The 20,418-nt window shown below is 32.3% G+C and overlaps 1 long non-coding RNA gene across 1 annotated transcript; it reads right to left on the reverse strand.

Moving 5' to 3' along the window:
- Positions 1-10,851: 10,851 nt before the first annotated feature.
- On the reverse strand, positions 10,852-20,205 carry LOC143058370 (uncharacterized). The gene is made up of 4 exons (XR_012973032.1): positions 20,105-20,205; positions 17,408-17,470; positions 16,441-16,485; positions 10,852-10,887 (listed from the first exon to the last, which is right to left on the reverse strand). It is a non-coding gene; the product is annotated as an uncharacterized LOC143058370 (long non-coding RNA).
- Between the last annotated feature and the right edge of the window lie 213 nt (positions 20,206-20,418).

Genomic DNA, 20,418 nt, shown 5'->3' on the forward strand with positions numbered 1-20,418 from the left:
AAATGCAAACAAACAGGTTATCCAAAGGACCCTGCTCTTGGAAGAAAATAGAATTTGAAAAACGTAATTTTCACTCCTTTTAAGAAAATGAAAAACTCCAAAAATTGGTTGGCTTGCCATGGAAACAAGAGTTGCCATAGTTGCAACTTCTGTTTATCAACTTTAATTTTTAGAACAAATGTGGAACTATGATAACATATATTTGTTTTATCGAAATTAATTAGCAGTTAATACAAAAGTCTGTGATGAAAAACAGAAATTTTTAAGGTTTTATGACTGAAATTTAAAGGGTTGTTATGGTGCCATCGTAACCATAGCAACCAAATGTACAACACATGTGTAATTGTTATTTTTTTTAGTTTCTTATCAAAATAGAACATATGAAGCCCAAAAAAGTCAATTTGGCAACTATCACTGTATCACCCTCTGCATGATTCTTAGGTGGAGCCATACTTAAATTGTTATATTTAGTAACCAAAATAAGTACTAGTAATTTTCAATGATATAATTCCATAACCAGTAGTATTTCAATACTTTGAGAACAGCAAGCCAGTCGTCACAAAACCGTATACCAAAGTTAAAGAATAAAACTGGTCTACATTAGATATCTACGAGTTTTCAAAGATTGTTTAAGCAATGTCCGAAATTAAGAAAAAAAGTGAATGTAGTTTTCGAATATTTTTAACATATAGGCTATTGCAAGGACCCTAATACAACTTTCGTTGAGATGCAACATAATATACGCATTAAGAATAATAGGTATAAGTCACGACTGTTTTATAGTGATTAAGAATATAACCCAATGTTGACTGCTGAACCCCAATTTTATATACTATATTTTACATTAATCACGAATCTTATATTGTTTTATCGAAAAAACAATATTTCATTCAGTTATTGACAATTGCTAGCTTGTTAACTTTCGAGTTTGTTTACTGGGTGGTAACACTGAATGATACACAATCAAAACACGTAGAGCACGTTACAAATAAGTGAATTAATAGAGCAATTTCATTTTTTTTTTTATTATATATACTTCATGTCAAAATGCCAGATTTTGATTGGCTAATACGAGGGTGTCAATTTACTCTTTTACCCTTCATGGAGACGCTTGGTCAAGTGTGTGCTTTATTAAATACGCCTCTATCCTATGACAAACACTCTATCACCCTTCACAGAGACGCTTGATCAAGTGTGCGCTTTATTAAATACGACTCTATCCTATGGCAAATACTCTATTACCCTTCACGGAGACGTTTGATCAAGTGTGCGCTTTGTTAAGAATACAAAGTACTAAATAGTTTTCCATTGCCGCCATTGTTAGCCTTTTGTTTAATTACATCTAAATAAAAGAAATTTTGTGGTTGAAAGTGGTATCAAAAGAAAGAACAATTTATTGTCATCAAAATACAACACAAAAAAAAATATGGTCCCATGGCTATTACGGGTAAATTTTGGAGTTGTCAAGAACGCATGACAATCCCGCAGAAAAATGTCACTGATTTTTAGCACTTCACCCCAACTAGTAAAAAAAATTCTAATAATTCCTATGTAAATTATTTTACAAGAAAACTATGCTTAACTGTAGTCATACTAAACATGCTAAAGGGGCTTTCCAGAAAAAAAATATCCATTTAATATAACAACCAATCACAAAGACTCACCATTTTTCATCTCTATGTCATGTTCACTTCACCAAGATGGCTGCGCCCATGGATTTTCATTTGGTACATTGATATCTTAAATACGGATGGTTATGTACAAGATGTCATAGTTTATTACTTTGAATTTTAAAGGAGAAGGTCCGGTAAGGACCGATTTTGGCCTCAAATTTCATGTTCATCTGACGAAAGATTTTGACCACTTTTTAAACACTTAAATGTCTATTTTATTTGAATCAATCAGTTTATGTGAAAGATTTTAACTTATTAAGTCATAAAAAACGCACCGATTCAAGCTGAAATACGAAAATCTACCAAATATGCCGAAAAATGTCATTTTTCAGATGGTTTTTGTCAAAAATGAAAGTGGCCGCATCCGTGTTCATCCTCAACCTTTATATATGTTATGTATTATCATAAAATACAACTTACATTTCAATATTAAGGATGAACACGAATGCGGCCACTTTCGTTTTACACGAAAACCGTCTAAAATTTAACAAAAATGCTACAATTGTGAAGATTTCAGTAATTTTGCATGACTTAATGGTTCTAGTACCCGATATATGTGCATTGTATTGTCAAAATCATCCCAAATTTATGTAGCAGAAGCATTTTACTGTCCAATGAATAACTTGAGGTTTACATTTTAACAATTTTGTAAAACTGCTATATTTTGGGGCCAGAAAGGGGTCTTACTGGACCTACTCCTTTAATCGACAGTAATAACAGAACATTCAGTATAATAAATTAAATAACACATATCTGAGAGGGTGATAGAGCAGATTGTTACCCCTCGAAAAGACGTTGACAACCTTGGCTTCGCCTCAGTTGACAATGTTTTCTCGGGGTAACAATCTGCTCTATCACCCTCTCAGCTATTTTTATGTCTCCTATGCGTTTCCTTTTGTTTATCAAACTTTAAATTTTATAAACAGTTGTAAAAAAAATTCTTGTTTTTTTTTAATTTGCTATAAGAATTAGTTATTACTAGTTTGCTTCCAATGCGCCTTTGTTCTTTTGTCACGGTTTCCCCCCTCGCATGTGCGCTGTGCGTTGGTAGAAGTTCTAACGCCAGAACTCGTAGATAGGCTCAATACATACGGGAAAATGTCGGCGAATAAATAAGACATTAAATAATTAAAGTAGCATTTCATTGATGTAGTCCAGCGGATATCAGAATAATTGATCACTTTATGGTAAAAGCATGAACCTTGGCATAGTGAAAGTTTAAGGGGTATAAACAAAATTCTGATATGGAGCCACGCATAAAAATTCCAATATGGCCGCCAAATTCAAGATGGCCGACATAAGTATAACATCATTGCCGCCAAGGAATGCTCTGTGGGTTTCTAGATTCGTTTTAAGCATATCACGCAGATGAATTGGCAGCCATCGTTAATTGTTGGTGTGATCTAAGGCAAAGAACCAAAGGATGATCTTTGAGAGAGCTTCAATATATAATAAAAAGTAAGCCTCACGTATACCCCTTATAAATATTAATACTGTCAATTCAAATTGGAGGGTTATATACAAGCATTTAAAATGAGGAGATTTTTTAGATCGTTCCAAACACCACTATTCAAATTCTAAGATAACCTCATCATCCCTCAAAACAAAAACAAAAGATGATAAAGTGTGCACGCTGTAACTTGGTATGCTGCACGTGCTTTTGTAACATGAGAAGCTTTTAGGAATAAATCAGCTGTACCTGGTGATGTAACCTGTGCATTTACTAAAATACTAGTCTATCCACTATCTTCAAGCCAACTATCAAGAGCTTTGAATGCAGCCATTTCTATGTGTAGGCCACCGAACATCATGATAGAGTTTTCCTCAGCATACATCTGAGGCCAGTTTCATTGTATTAGTTTTGCTACTATGAAAAGGGGTTGGTCAAAAGCAACAACTGGAGTTTGGCAGGGATTTAGCTTTCTTACAGCGCTACGAATAATGTTCAATGAATAATATATTTTGCTTGCTCATGAACCAGGTAGCAGGGCAGACACAGCTGGTAATTTTTTCCCATCTGGCAGTACTGCAGCATGATAGGCGGACCATGAAATATGTGTACCCACTTAACACTTGGATTTTCTGCAGCATGTTTCAGCCATTTGAATTCCCCTTTTAATGCAGATGGGAATGAGGACATATGAATGAAAGTTGTCCTTCAACTAGGGATATCTGGTTCGCTCAATCTTAGTACAGCTTGTGTTGAATTTGAATAACTCTCTGGTTAAAGAAAAACTCTCTTTGACTGGCATTTCAACATAGGTTCAGATTTGTCAAATGTTGGAACAATGCCTTGAACATCCTCTGAAATATGTTTAGATAAAGATATACCTGTACCATGGAATTGAAGAAGTATCTACTAGATCACGTTTTCTAGTCTTACAGTTGATCATGATTCCCAAATACATGTAAGCACAATCTGGAGGTTCATGATCTCTTATGTGACGGTTGTATACGGGGTATATACATCCCAATTGATACGATATTCCCGTGCTTGCATTTCCTATACCGATTTTCTTGATAGAGGGTTGCTGCTCACAAGAAAGCTATTAAAATAGTGAAGTTGAAATCATCCCTTCGTAAATTTTACGGACGCCATTACGAGTTGGTTGATCGTTATGGAATAACCGTTTCACAAATGATATCGGATATGTTCCTTACGTCGTAACTACAATCCCCTTCCCTTTCATAAATATGACCTACCGAATTAGACTATTTGCTGGATTTGTTATAACATAAGCAACACGACGGGTGCCACATGTGGAGCAGTATCTGCGTACCCTCAGGAGCATCTGAGATTACCCCTAGATTTTGGTGGGGTTCGTGTTGCTTATTCTTTAGTTTTCTATGTTGTGTCATGTGTTATATTGTTTGTCTTTTTGTCTACTTTCCTTTTTAGCCATGGCGTTGTCAGTTTATTTTCAATTTATGAGTTTGACTGTCCCTCTGGTATCTTTCGTCCCTCTTGGATAGTTTCTTTGTACAACTATACATCAGAAGCTGTGCCATTGTTAATGTAGACTAAGAATATGAACAATTCTGGATGCTGGGTCAAAACTTGACCATACTGACCAAAGAAAGCAATGACTGGGTACAAAAGCCTCCTGAATTTAATTCGGAAATATCTTTACGAACAAATATAGCTGATTTTAATATGTTGACAAACTCATTATCAAAGTCTTCTAAAAAGTAAAATAACAAAAATACTGAACTCCGAGGAAAATTCAAAACAGAAAGTCCCTAACCAAACGGCAACATCAAATGATAAAACTCATAAAACAAATGGACAACAACTGTCATATACCTGACTTGGTACAGGCATTCTCAAATGTAGAAAATTTTGGACCGACTCTTTTCAATGCAGGGCCAATGTCATCTTGGAAAGCAATAATGTTTTCACGGCCTTGTTTGCAAGCATATAAGTCAGGGAAATTAGATACAATTCTGTCTTTTAGTCGAGAACTATTAACTCGAAATGAAACATCTGCACCTAGACATGTTATTCTTTCCATATAAAATTTACCTAGATCTGACAACTTGTAAACACTCATAGTCTCATCGCATTACCTTGTTCCATTTATATAAGACACTAGTTCTGAAAATACAATACCATGGATTTGCCTTTCCTTCTTTGATTCGACAATATCATTTTTCATTTCAATTCGAGATGCTCGATAATATAAGGAAACTAAACATTTAGAGTTGTATTTTGCTTCCTGCGCAATTAGCTAGATCACCAGCGCTTTACTTTGCAAGTAACAACGTGTCATTGAATTAACTACTCATTCTCTCACACGTGTATCTTGTCCAAACGTTGAGGACTCATGAAGGGCTTCTTACTAATTTTCATAACAGAAGAAGCACACAGACGGGTTATTGGTGGACGGAACGGAAAAGCTGTCTAGTTTTCTTGTTAGATGTGGTTGCCTTATCATCTATTCTCGCATGTGATGTTCGTTTTTCTGCTCTATTCAACTTTGTCTTGTTGAGTTTTAAGTTGCAAGATTTGTGCCAACATACTTTGTGGTCAATGAGAGACTGTTCTATTTCAGATCCCTCATCTAAGTTTTCAATGCACACATAAATGCCTTCCAGCATCAATCGTAATTCACGAAACATCTTAATATTGACCACTGGGCAATATAAAGTGATCAATTATAACAATTATTTGGACCTTTCCTTTTGACTTTTGACGGCCATTTTGATTTTGTCGGCCATTCTGGAATTATTTTTGATTGTTCCATATTTAGAAAAGTTTAATTAGCATCATAACAAGCAATATGTAATGTTTTGTGACTTTAATATTCAAATGATCAATTATACCATTTTATTGGACTCTGCCTCATAACTGTTAGCGGCCATTTTGAAGTTGGTGACCATTGTGGAATTTCTTTTATGGCTCCATATCCCAAAATGTTTATAAGCATCATAACTACATGTAACACTGTGCAAAGTTTCATGCTTTAAACATCATGAACATAAAGTGATCAATTCTAACAATTTTTTTTACTCTACCTTTTGATTTTTGGCGGCCATTTTGATTTTGTCGGCCATTATGGAATTATTTTTGATGGTTCCATATTTGGAAAAGATTAATTAGCATCATAACTAGCAATATGTAAAGTTTTGTGCCTTAATATCCAAATGATCAATTATACCATTTTGTTTAACTCTGCCTTATGACTGTTGGCGGCCATTTTGAAATTGGCGGCGATTGTGGATTTTTTTATGGCTCCATATCCGAAAATGTTTATCAGCATCATGCTTTTACAAAAAGTGATCAATTGTCCCAATATATTAGACTTAGCTGCTGGACTAATGAATCTTTTGATAATATGACGCCTTTTTTTTTGGGTGGGGGGAGAGGTTCATGTACACATTTAAGTATATAAAACATGTTAATGAACTTTCTGAAGTTTTAGATGTTTTTAAGTATTTATAAATATATATATATATATATATGTAGAGTATATCTCCATGTTGATTTACGAAATTTACAGACATCTTCACCATGTTGACGATAATAAAACAATGATTTAAAGATTGACATGGTTACATCTTTTATCTTGAATATTATGATATATAAATAAAACAAAGATCTGGTTAGTAGTACATCTATCATAAAAACAAATATTATGAACATAAATAAAACAATGATCTGGTTACATATATAATCATAAATACTTTGATATATTAATATAAATATAATATTTTTTACGTTATTTGCCTTAAGAAATCTATGCATTCGTGATCAGGCATCTTTATATGTAATTTCTCACATTTTCGCGCACTATTGCATCCAATTTGATTTGGGCGTCTTTGTTATAGTGACCAGTTTGCTTAGAATAAACAATCCCAGTGGCACAATAGCGAGAAAAGCTTTCGCAGTTGAAATGAAGTAGATGAAATCCTAACTCTTTAGGAAGACCATAATCTAGAAATATGTTTGCAATCCTCGCTGGATTATGTAGATCTCGTCTCATGTGAGGGAAGGTATATTTGAAGATGTCCGTTTCGTTTTTGAAGTCGATAACCTCCGAACATATTCCAGTATTCACATTGCTTGAAATGGAAGCGACAACATCTCTTGATGCTCCTGTCACGTGAATTATTCTTAATCTTGTAGTACCTGGAATCATCTTCTCGACAATACCATGGTGCTTGTATTTAAATAGTCCAAGTTTTCTCCGAAAACTTATTGCATCACCTACGTGAAGTTCCCCAACCCATGTCACTTTTTCTTTTTTTCCTAAAAAGAAACAGATACTTTCATATATTAATGCAGAATTAAATAAATTATAAAACATTTTATCATAACTTGTAGAGTTATTATTGTATTACGTGGTAATTAAACAGTTATGTCTCACTATTTTTAATATGTACCACCTTTTTTAGGGGTTTAGTGTTACGATAAATTTTCACTTCTGTTCTCGTACTATGATCAACAGAATTATTTAGACAAAATGATTTCCGTACTCCTAGCAACAAAATTATTTTATACACAAAAACATGTGTACGTAATCTTTTTATACATCTATGATCTTAATTTAAATCGATGTCACTGGACTTCACAATATCAAATCCAGAAAGTTTGACTTTATAATTGGTTGTTTACCTATGCAGACTTACAATTGAAATTAAACATTGATTGTTAAGAATAATGACATTGGCAGCAACGAAACACCTAGATTCCTGGAAATATAATACACATAATTTTACATGTCTACAAAAAAAAGAATTTGATACTTCAAAACATAACTTTTAAAGGCTTCATTCATGAGATACCGGGATGAAACAACCAACCATAAACACAGAAATAGCTTGAAGCAAAGCCCTGATATTCATTTGCTTAAGTTTCCCCTTTACCTATGCAGACTTACAATTGAAATTAAACATTGATTGTTAAGAATAATGACATTGGCAGCAACGAAACACCTAGATTCCTAGAAATATAATACACATAATTTTACATGTCTACAAAAAAAAGAATTTGATACTTCAAAACATAACTTTTAAAGGCTTCATTCATGAGATACCGGGATGAAACAACCAACCATAAACACAGAAATAGCTTAAAGCAAAGCCCTGATATTCATTTGCTTAAGTTTCCCTTTTACTAAATTAAATATGCTCAAAATACCATACAATACTTTTCTACTATCACAAATATTTCACTAAATACCTGCAATGTCGCTGCCATTTTCTTCTCTTCCACCTGATCGGGAAAAAATGACTAAAATAGCTACTAGTATACAAATTGTTAACAATTAAAAAAATATTGGTTTACTTTCTTGAAATTTTTATTAGCGAATATGTTGCAATCATGATATGTTTGATCTTTTGCCTAAATTTGACTGTTAGAAATCTGCTACTAAATAGTTACCTCAGCAGCGGTCATTACACAATAGATTTATTATCAAACTAAAAAAGTTTTGTCAAATATGACAAACTAAACGAAAACCTCAGTTAAGAATACATGTTTGTATTTATAAGGTGACAGGTCTTTATGAATCTTCTTCATGATTACTGAAAGATTAAAAACATCGAACATATGTAACAAGACGTTTTTGCTATAGACTATCATTGGTAAGTTGTAAGGTCGGTAAAGGGTTTTTATTTACTTATTTATAAAATAAAAAATCGGTATTTATGAAAAGTTGTAATTCCAAAATATAGTTTTCCCCTAAACTTTATAAAATTATTTTATAGTTTTATTTCAATGCTAAAATATATGATAATATAATAAGTAACTAAATCATGTTTTACTATTTAATCGGTCCGTTTCCGAAGCAATTAGGTAACAGTTATTTGTGTCTTAGAACTGTTTAACCAGCATTTAACTTTAATATATGTAGACTAGTCTCATTCAGGGTAATCAGGCTTCTCCAAGTAGTTATTTGTGTACCTTTCTTATGTTTTCATAGTTTGCAAGTAAGTAAAAGTTCAATGATTAAGCTAATTTTAATATTAATAGACCTTCTCATAAAAAGAGCTGTTCAAATTCCTTTTTGATCGAAGGTATTCTAATATCAATGCTAACTTATCATTGAACATTTACTAATACTAAAATAAGGCTGTAAAGAGGTTCGTTGAAATACAGATTAATGGGGGAATCTGTGTCTCATACAAGTCGTAAATTATGTGTGGACACACTATATCTCGCACGTTCAATGGTCTTTTAAAGTTTGTCGTTTATATGTGTTAAGGTGGCGCGGGTGTCTTCCTCTATCATCTTGGATTTTGAAATAGCAGATACTAATTGATCTATTTCTTTAATGAAATTTGCAAATGTTGAGAGTTGTATGTAATTCATGTGTAAGATTTTAACGTAAATATAAAAGAATATGTGTTCCATCAAACTTAAGGCTGTAACTTTTAAAACAAACAACACCATATTTGTGTTTAATTCATTATTTTAACTTTAAAAATAAGGAGAGATAACTCGGACAAAGCAACTTTATAATAGCAAGTGTAGTATAATACCTATTTTAATATGTATCAAGAAAACAATTTTGGTTTGATTTGTGACCTATGCAGTTACACAATTGAAATAAAATATTGTTTGTTAAGAATAATGACAATGGCAGCAATGAAACACCTAGATTCCTAGCAATATAACACAACTGATTTTACATGTTTACAACACAGAATTTGATACTTTCAAATATAACGTTTAAAGAATTAATTCGTGAGCTACCGGGATGAAACAACCAACCATTAACACAGAAATAACTAAATGCAAAGCCCTGACATTCACTTGCTTAAGTATCGATTGCAATACATTAAAGATGCTCAAAATACCATACAATACTTTTCAACAATCACAAATATTTCATTAAATACCTGCAATGTCGCTGCCATTTTCTTCTTCTCTACCTGATCGAACAAACAAAGGACATACAAAACAACTAGTATACATATTATTTACAATTCAAAATATTGTTTTTACATTCATTAATTTTTTTTATGAGATAATATGCTTCTAAAAAGTAAAAAAAAATCAAGATTTTGGAACAATTTATATTAAGCCATATTATTGGAAAAAATCATCGACGTACAAATTTATTTAATTAATGAGTACAAACAATGTAAATAAACTCATCATAGATAAAACAGCTGTGCATTTAGGTAAATTTAATTTTCCTACAAACCATAAAAATAAGAATATGTGTTCCATCACCAATTGATCTATTTCTTTAATGAAATGTAATTTTTAAAACAAACAACACCATATTTGTGATTAATTCATTATTTTAACTTTAAAAATAAGGGGAAATAACGCGGACAAAGCAACTTTATAATAGCAAGTGTAGTATAATACCTATTTTAATATGTATCAAGAAAACAATGTTGGTTTGATTTGTGACCTATGCAGTTATACAATCGAAATAAAACATTGTTTGTTAAGAATAATGACAATGGCAGCAATGAAACACCTAGATTCCTAGCAATATAACACAACTGATTTTACATGTTTACAACACAGAATTTGATACTTTCAAACATAACGTTTAAAGAATTAATTCGGGAGCTACCGGGATGAAACAACCAACCATTAACACAGAAATAACTAAAAGCAAAGCCCTGACATTCACTTGCTTAAGTATCGATTGCAATACATTAAAGATGCTCAAAATACCATACAATACTTTTCAACAATCACAAATATTTCATTAAATACCTGCAATGTCGCTGCCATTTTCTTCTTCTCTACCTGATCGAACATACAAAGGATATACAAAACAACTAGTATATATATTATTTACAATTCAAAATATTGTGTTTACATTTATTAATTTTTTTTTATGAGATAATATGCTTCTAAAAAAGTACAATTTTTCAAGATTTTGGAACAATTTATATTAAGCCATATTATTGGAAAAAATCATCGACGTACAAATTGATTTAATTAATGAGAACAAACAATGTAAATAAACTCATCATAGATAAAAGAGCTGTGTCATTTAGGTAAATTTAAATTTAGATCTTTTTTAAGCTGAGAACCGAATTGTTAAAATAATTTTTATCTATGGAACGCCAAAACTGTCTTGTTATGACCATTTACCTTTATGTGCACTTGTCATTATATGATGTACAAACACTTTTATATGATGTGCAAATATCATTATATGATGTGCATATATACTTATACTGTATGATGTGCATATATACTTATACTGTATGATGTGCATATATACTTATACTGTATGATGTGCATATATACTTATATGTTGTGCAAATGTACTTATAGGATGTGCAAACATTCTTATATGAGGTGCAAATATACTTATATGATGTGCAAATATCCTTATATGAAATGCAAATGTACTTATATGATGTGCAAAGATCCTTATATGATGTGCACACATACTTATATGATGTGCAACTATACTTATATGATGTGTATTTTCCTTTATTTTATGTGCAAAAATCTTTATATGATGGGGTTGAGTCATTATGTTATATATATATATATATAACCTTGCGTTATGTGGTTTGTTTTAATTTATTATATGAGGTCGAAACGTCATTATATGATGTGCTTTCGTCGTCGTTATGGTGAATGAACGTGATAACGCTTAGAATGATTTTAATTTCTACGTCATAACTGATTCCAATCTGCTTCTGCGGAGTTACTTTAATTCCGGATCAAATCTGTAGCTATCGCTAAGGCAAAAATGAGACTGCAATTTAATCAAAATTAACTTTTCAAACGTTTTGATGGAAGATTATGATCAATTATTACAGGAGCTAGTTGAAGAATTTTTTGGTTACGGCGAAAATAATTTATGATAAAACAAATTCGGGGCCCTTTATAGCATGCTGTTTGGTTTGAGCAAAGGTTCCATGTTGAAGGCCGTACTTTGATCTGTAATGTTTTTACACATTGTGACTCGAATGTACAGTTGTCTCATTGGAGTTCATACCACATCTTCTTATTTCTTTTCATTGGAAAAAGGAAAAAGGAACTGAGCCTGTTAAAAAAAACCATTTCATAACGAAAGCTACAAAATTATCTACTCTTTCATAACTATACCGTTATGGATGATTGATTGATTGATTGATTTATTTGTTAATTGATTGGTGTTAAATGCCGCCTGCAACACAATCATGCTATTTCGTGGCGGTGTATTTATTTTGCTTGAGGAAGCCGAAGTGCCCGGAGAAAACCACCAACTCTTGGTAGAAAAAACTAATAATAACTAAATTACCTGTCAAGTGCAGGATTGGAACTAAAAAACAAGTTAAGTTTTGACAGGCTAGTGATACAGTAGTTCGAGTTCTCAAAACACTCGGCTACAGACCCCCTGAAAAAAGGCATAAAAGGAGATATTGGATGCACTTCAACTTTGTGCATTACATTTGCGTACAACTTTAGATTATGGTTTCATGCACTTATTTTGCAGCTTTAATTAGATGATTATGAATGGAAGCTTGACGTCCAGCAGCAAATTGACATTCGTATTCGTACGAGAACATGTTAATGCGATATGAATATCAAGCCTGCTTTTTCACTAGACCGACAGCCTGAGCCTGATTTTTAACATTCTATTTTACAGTTTTAGATGCATGATGTTGTAAGGTAAGTCTCTTTGAACTAGCTGTCAGTAACTGTGAGTACTCTCACATCAGTACATAGTGTATTTATGATGTTGGGATATATACAAGTATCCGGCCACGTCCACTCTGTGTTTTTGTAAGATATATTTCTAATTGTATCCATCTGATAAGTTAAGCCTTTTTTCGACTGATTTTTATTGTTCGTTCTTACAGATGTCGTACATCTTTCCAAGGTTAGGGGAGGGTTATAATCCCGCTAACATGTTTATTCCCGCCACATTCTGTATGTATGTTCCTGTCCCAAGTTCAGTGGTTGTAGTTTGTTGATGTGATATATATTTTTTTTCTTTCATTTTTTGTACATATATTAGGCCGTTAGTTTTCTCGTTTGAATTGTTTAACATTTTTCATTTCGGGGCCTTTTATACATGTAGCTGACTATGCAGTATGGGTTTTGCTCATTGTTGAAGACCGTAATGTGACCTATAGTTGTTAATTTTTTAAATTGTCATTTAGTCTCTTGTGGAGAGTTGTCTCATTGCCAATCATATCACATCTTGTTTTTTATATGCCACCTTACCCGGACACATTATTCTCATCCCGAGTCGACCAGCCTTTGCTTTTACTCCATAATTTTGCATGCTTATGCAAGGAAGCAGCAAATAACTATTTAAAAGTCTGGTTTTGAACCGGTCAGGTTTCGAACGCACAACCTCCCGCACTCGAGGCGAAGATACTACTTTAATAGCACCACCACAAAACAGTTAACCTTAATAATAAAACGTTTCGTGGAAAACCCTTCATATATACACCTCAAGACTCAAATTATTAAGGACCCGCATTGTAACAACCATTGATTCTTGGTGAGTTGGGGGGTAATTTTTAAGTAAAGGTAGCAAAATAATTTGATTCCATTGAAAAAGTAAAACAATAATGAAAGAAAAAAATAAAACCAAATAATCCAAGGCATGCTATTGATTTTTTTTTATTATCAAAATCGAAAAATAGGTTTGTCGTAAGCGCAAGGAAATGGACATGCTCCTTTCCACTCTAGATGAAGAGTCAGTGCATAACAAATCTGATTAAGATACAGTGTGTAAATCATAATCTGTCTAAGCTTTGGTTACAATGATCTGACTACATATCATTTTACTATCTGTTCTGGTAAATATTACATCAGCCAATGAAACGTCAGCCTTCACATTTTTTACGGTGAATATCAATCAGACAAAAGCAGAGAATCCCAATGGTCCTTAAATTGGTCATTACAGATAAATAGCTGTGTTTTAATTTATTTTTTTTTGAGAAGATTTACGGCAGTCGCCTTTAATATTTTGCGTTTATCTGGAAAACTATAATAGATTTAAAATTAACAAATAGTGCAATGTGTCTAAATATATTCTATAGTATGGGTCACATTTGGTCTCTTATTTGATGATGTTATTTTATTGAATATTATCTTGATAATTTATCTATAGATAAACCTTTTCTTTGCAAAATGGCGTAGACACGTGCACGAACAGATTCAAAAATGAAAAATCACAATTACATTTTCTATCATTAGTGATGGGAACGAGAGAGGAAACGCGGAAATTTCTCTTATTCTTCAAGTCAACACCTTAAAATAGGAAAAAACAATCAAGACCTTCTTTTTCATCTCCTGTGTGCCCCCCCCCCCCCGCCTCCCCCCCGCCCCCCCCCCCCACAAAACAACAAACAAACAAACGCACCAGCGAACAATAACACACAAATGTATTAATACGATTGTTCGTTATAACAACACAATACGCATATTATAGGGAGTTTCTTTTTTATAATTCCTTTTATCTCCGATCTTCTTTTAAATAACAGCAAAAACGCATAGTAAGTTTGAAATATTGCCTGAATAGTTAATTTAGAACTTTAAGTGTGGATGTTGTTTGCGACTTCATAGAACTCAATTTGGATATGGTGTCATTGATATTTACCACACCTTCATTCAATATTAGCTTCAGATGAAAAATACTCTTCAAGAAGAAATTGTTGAAAATAAGGATTTAGGTTTTAACAGTTGAGGCGAGCGGAACGATGCAAAACAATTGATTTATTTCGAGTCAAAACCATAATTATTTACTGTAGCAGGAGTGTACGATGAGGGTCGAACCCTGAACAGTTAGGGCAAGGATGGAAACACCATTCAAGCTTGATAACGCTCTGAACGTTTATATGATTCAATAACTGACACATCATAGGTTTGTGACACATAATGGATGTGTTTTAAGATTTGAAAAAGTTGAAATTTACCTATTATATTGTCCAATATCAACAATCGAATTATATCGTTAGATTCAGCATATCAAAGAACCATAAGACTTGCTTCTTTTTGTCCCTTATTCGTAAACAGTTATTGTATGGCAAAACAATATTTACGGACGACGAACACATTGCAATAACATTAGACGGCGGAAATCTGAAACAATAAACATCCAAAAAAAATCAAAAAATAGTGGCTCCCTAAAATTCTTCACCTCTCCTCTTTTTGGGATTGCAAATGACCGGTCTATTTTATGAGTCATTACATTATCAATGTCCAATTTTGCCGATTTTTGTGTCTATCTTGAGAAAAGTAATATATAAATAGAAACTGAAACAGCTAAAAGGATAAGTAATGCAAAATCAACAAAAATGAACATTCTGAAAGATCATAAATTAACTTTTTATAGAAAAAACGCTATCGCTTTGTACAATTTAAAGATATTGAAAATATATTGCCTGCCCTTCTTAAAAGGCGGATAGAGCATATCTAACTCAATTTCTTTAACCATATGTTCATTATTGTAGAACGAGTATGTTCATAATAGTAGACCTATTAATCAAAACTTAACTTTGCATTTTATATTTTGACAATTTTCCAACAACAGCTGATGTGAATATTTCATCTTCAAACGAGGAACCAACATGCCAAGTTTTTGGTTTTTTTTTCAAATCTCAACAATTTTCCAACCGATAGCTAAAGATTTGAGCCGGGTTAATTATATTCCACAGAAGCAGATCGGAAATAGTTATGACGTAAACAGTAATCATTAAAATCGTGATCATGTTCATTGACCATAAAGAAGATGAAACCACATCATATAATGACGTTTCGAAATCATATAATGAAGTAAACCGAACCACATAACGTAAGGTTATATGCACATAATAGAATGACACAACCACATCATATAAAGTTGTTTGCACATAACATAAAGAGGTTTGTTCATAATATAATGGATAATGCACATCATATAAGGATCTTTGCACATCAAATAAGTATATTTGCATATAATATTAGAATGTTTGCACACCAAATAAGTACATTTGCACATCATATAAGTATATATGCACATCATATAAGTATGTTTGCACATCATATAATGATGTTCGCACATCATATAATGATGTTCGCACAACATATAATGATGTTCGCACATCATATAAAGGTGTTTGCACATCATATAATGACAAGTTAACATCATATAAAGGTAAATACACATCATATAATGAAAATGGCCATAACAAGACAGTTTTAGCGTTCCATGTTTTTATCTACAACTTCTTCTGCTATTCTGTCATATAGCTTGTGTTTATGTATGTATTGTATGTATTGTTGATGTCGATGTTATTCAAATGTTTACCAATACTAGTAGTATATATAGACCTTGGTAATAAATATATATATACATACTTCCTTCTACTGGGAAATAGTTTCGAGGGGTTCTTTGTTCTCGGACTGAAAAAGATAATATACAGTATAAACTATTATAGATAATTAGTTCATTAACAGAAATAAATATAAAATAGTTGATACCTAGAAAAATTACTAGAGAGATCGAATTAAAGCAATTAACAACAAATACGTTAAATTATTTCAAGTAACTCAGTTTGAATAATAATGCATGTATGTGTTGATTGTTGAGCTTGAAAAAGAAACAACATTCACGTATCAGTTTTCTTTTCATTACTTGTTTTCATCAAGGTAAAGTTATTGCATTTATATTTGAACATCTCGATTTTAACCGTTTCAAGATGTATAAACAGAGGTCACATTGCGTATAAACAAGTTACAAATCGACAATGTGACAGTATAAAACGCAATTTATCATACATGTAGATACCAGAATTGAAGTTTAGCATTTGCACGAGACGCTAATTTCGTTTGCAAAAGACTCATCAGGGAAGATCGAGTAAATAAAATTTGTTTTTAAGAAAAAAATGTTTAGTTATATTTTGGTTTCGTACAACGTTAAACCATAATAAAATTGAGAATGAAAATGGGGAATGTGCCAAAGAGACAACAACCCGACCATAGAAAAAAACAACAGCAGAAGGTCACCAACAGGTCTTCAATGTAGCGAGAAATTCCCGCACCCGGAGGCGTCCTTCATATCTGTTTTGTTTTGATAAAATATATTTAAAAAAAAGCAATACAAATTCCGCAGAGGAGTTCATATCATGAGGATCAATTCCAGTAGGACCGCATAACACCCAGATTGATGCATATTTTACCTGCGCAAATGTATCCACCGTTTGAGGTTACGTACATGTAGTTTTTTTTCGGGATTTGGAGCCGTTTGCAGATTTCGTATCGGGAAATCTGATAAGTTGTATGCTTCGGTCCGCAAATAAAAAAGACTATAAACATAAATTATTACCTCCCAGCTGTGTGTTAACACTGACACAATTTTCCAAGTCTAGAAGTCCAAGGTTTCTTTTTTCTAAGATTTAGATAAAGATAATTAAAACTATTACAACTAATATATTTAAGATAAGAACGTACTTTCAGCATACAATTTTTCAAATGACAAAAAGAAAAGTAAGATATTAACTGGAATAAAACTGAATATGCTGTTTCTTAGGTGGAGAGTGTGTCAATTTGTTTCTTGTGAATCATATTTGATATTTCATTTTACCGAACCTACTAGCCTTGCACCTTTGATGGATATTTCTAGAATTGCATCCTGTTAATACTCCAAATTCGCTGAAATAATTTGATAAATAATTAACCAACAACATAAAAATAAGACTGTGCAAAGAGACAACAACCCGACCAATAAGCATGAATTGAAAATGACTATTACAAACTCCTAGCCTTTGGTTTACATTATTAAAGTTGCTGCATGCTGATAAATCCGACTGCATATCATGCAATTCGTATGGATAATATTAGTATAAACAGTTGAGACCCATTCTAAACTGTCAAGAACTGTATAAATAGTATGTCAAAGATCCGTTCCCTGGTTCGTCTGCCATGTCTGTCATTATTAAATATAGGGTAGAGCTGATGCTGACTTTAGCTGATGCTGTATGCTAAATATCAGACAGTATAGAATGAATTATTTAAGGATAGTAGGCATGCAAATGTTGCCAAAGTGTTAACATTTTATCTGACATATGATTTTTCAATGTCCGTCGTGATAAAGAGATGGAGCTGTGCTGAATTTTTGCTGACAGTCATATTTTGAATGTCATATTTTAAAAGTCATTTTAAAGACTTTCGTGGAGTGCCCTGTATAAAATATTGCCATTGACTAATTTCGAGAAAATAATGACCAAAAGAAACACCCATTGAACTTTGAATTTTATTATTAGCCATAAGTCAACTATTAAAATAATAAGACGAATGGTTGTCATGGTCATAATCTTAGGAAAATAATATTCCCACTGACAAACATAACAAGTGAATACTTCATTTATCATGACCCATTGCTGATTCCTCAGAAATTCAGACAATAATACTAAACAAAAGACTTCTACTCAAAAAACACTTTGTGTCGTTTTCAAAATAAAAAAAAATGATAACATAGAAAAACCCTTTGTTTTCAACAGTATAAATTAAGTTCTATTCATCATGCTTATAAAGTCAGATAAACACTGTTTTTTTTATATTTTAAGGGCAAGATAATCTTAAGGGTCGTATTAAGTAGTGTACCGAATTGAGTTCAACAATAAATGCACCAAAGAAAAAATGTAACATAAATACTCGAAGGCCAATTCAAAAAAGGGGAGTCGATAAAAGAGGGGCGAAAGATAGCAGAGGGACAGTCAAACTCATAGATCGAAAATGAACTGAGAACGCCATGGGTTAAAAATAAAAAGACAAACAGACAAATAATAGTACACAAGACACAACATAAAAACAAAAGACTTAGCATTATGAACACCACCAAAATCTGAGAAGCTTCTAAAAACTGCCATTACATATCATTGGACTATATCAACGAATAGAAAGATTTGAAATGGACCTTTTTATATCAACAACAAATATGTCACGTTCGTGTGTTTTAACAACAAAATTATTTTCTAACTGCAAGGTACTATGGATGTACCACTACTGGCCATCTCTTTTTTTTTATCATATAGAGAAACAGTAAAATAACAAAAATATCGAACTCCGAGGAAAAATCAAAACGGAAAGTTTGTATTCAAATTTCAAAATTTAAAGCTAGAACGCATCAAATGAATTGATAACAACTGTCGTATTCCTGACTTGGTACAGGCATCTCCTTATGTACACAATAGTGAATTAAAACAGGTTATATTCCTAGGCTCTCACTTGTATGAAAGTCACATACATTTTTATAATATTGACAAGGATGTGTGAACAAAACCAACAGAATTAGTAGGTAAACTAGTGTTGTTCAATAAAAAAAACCTTCTCAAATAAAAAGGAGAATGTATTTTACCAAATACTTTAAGTTAGCGTTTAGATAATGACTGTTTCCTGTAACCGATTAATCAATATTTCATGGATTGCGTGTATCCAAAATAACATGCAAGCCTTTCATAATTCTTACGAGCAGACACATATATCCCTCTGTCTTGACACTGACCTTGAAAAAATGATAATTGCTGGATCAATCACAAACGTGAAAAACTGAATTTTCTTATGCTCAAATCATTATTACTTAGTAACATGTTATTAAGTTCGGCTAAATATGTTTTGCTCATTGTTGAACTCCATATGGTAACATGTGAATGCGTATATCTATGATGTTGTCTTGCGTGGATGATCGTCACTTTCGGAAGCAATACCACGACGATTGTTATTTCTTTATTGTACCTTTTAGCCAATTGAAGACACAAGTTGATTCGTTTTCCCTTTTGACAGAAACTATGACGCAATAAAAGCATAGGACGTGTTTTTTTTGGTAATGCGGTTTTTTTTTTGTTGTTGCTAAGATTTGATTATCTTCGTCCTAAGTTTCCGAACTCCTGTTTTATGAGGTTTTATCTTTTTAAAATCGGGAACTGTATAACTACTGGTTCCTCCACTACCAAATTTGAAATGCTAGAAGAGTTAGCAATATGTATCTTGTATAAAATGATTCTCAAAGTAATTAATAACATACCGTTTGACATTGTGTCTTCAACACCTTGAACTGATTTTGATGGTGAAGTCGGATAACCTACACAGAATAAGATAGATTAGAAGACCAATTTTAATTCACGATTTCATCCACTTATCCTGTAAAATGTGAAACAATAATTTAAGAGAATTATGAAAAAGTATTCTAAAAAATGACTATACATTGCTTTATATATATATTCTTGAAAAAAAATCATTGACTTTTCTTCTCACCAAATAATATTTTAAAAATACCTTCATGACAAATTTTCTTCAGAAAGCAGACTATTACTAAAAAATTCTATGACGCATCCTTAT

This window comes from Mytilus galloprovincialis, chromosome 14 (assembly GCF_965363235.1).
Source record: "Mytilus galloprovincialis chromosome 14, xbMytGall1.hap1.1, whole genome shotgun sequence".
NCBI lineage: Eukaryota > Metazoa > Mollusca > Bivalvia > Mytilida > Mytilidae > Mytilus > Mytilus galloprovincialis.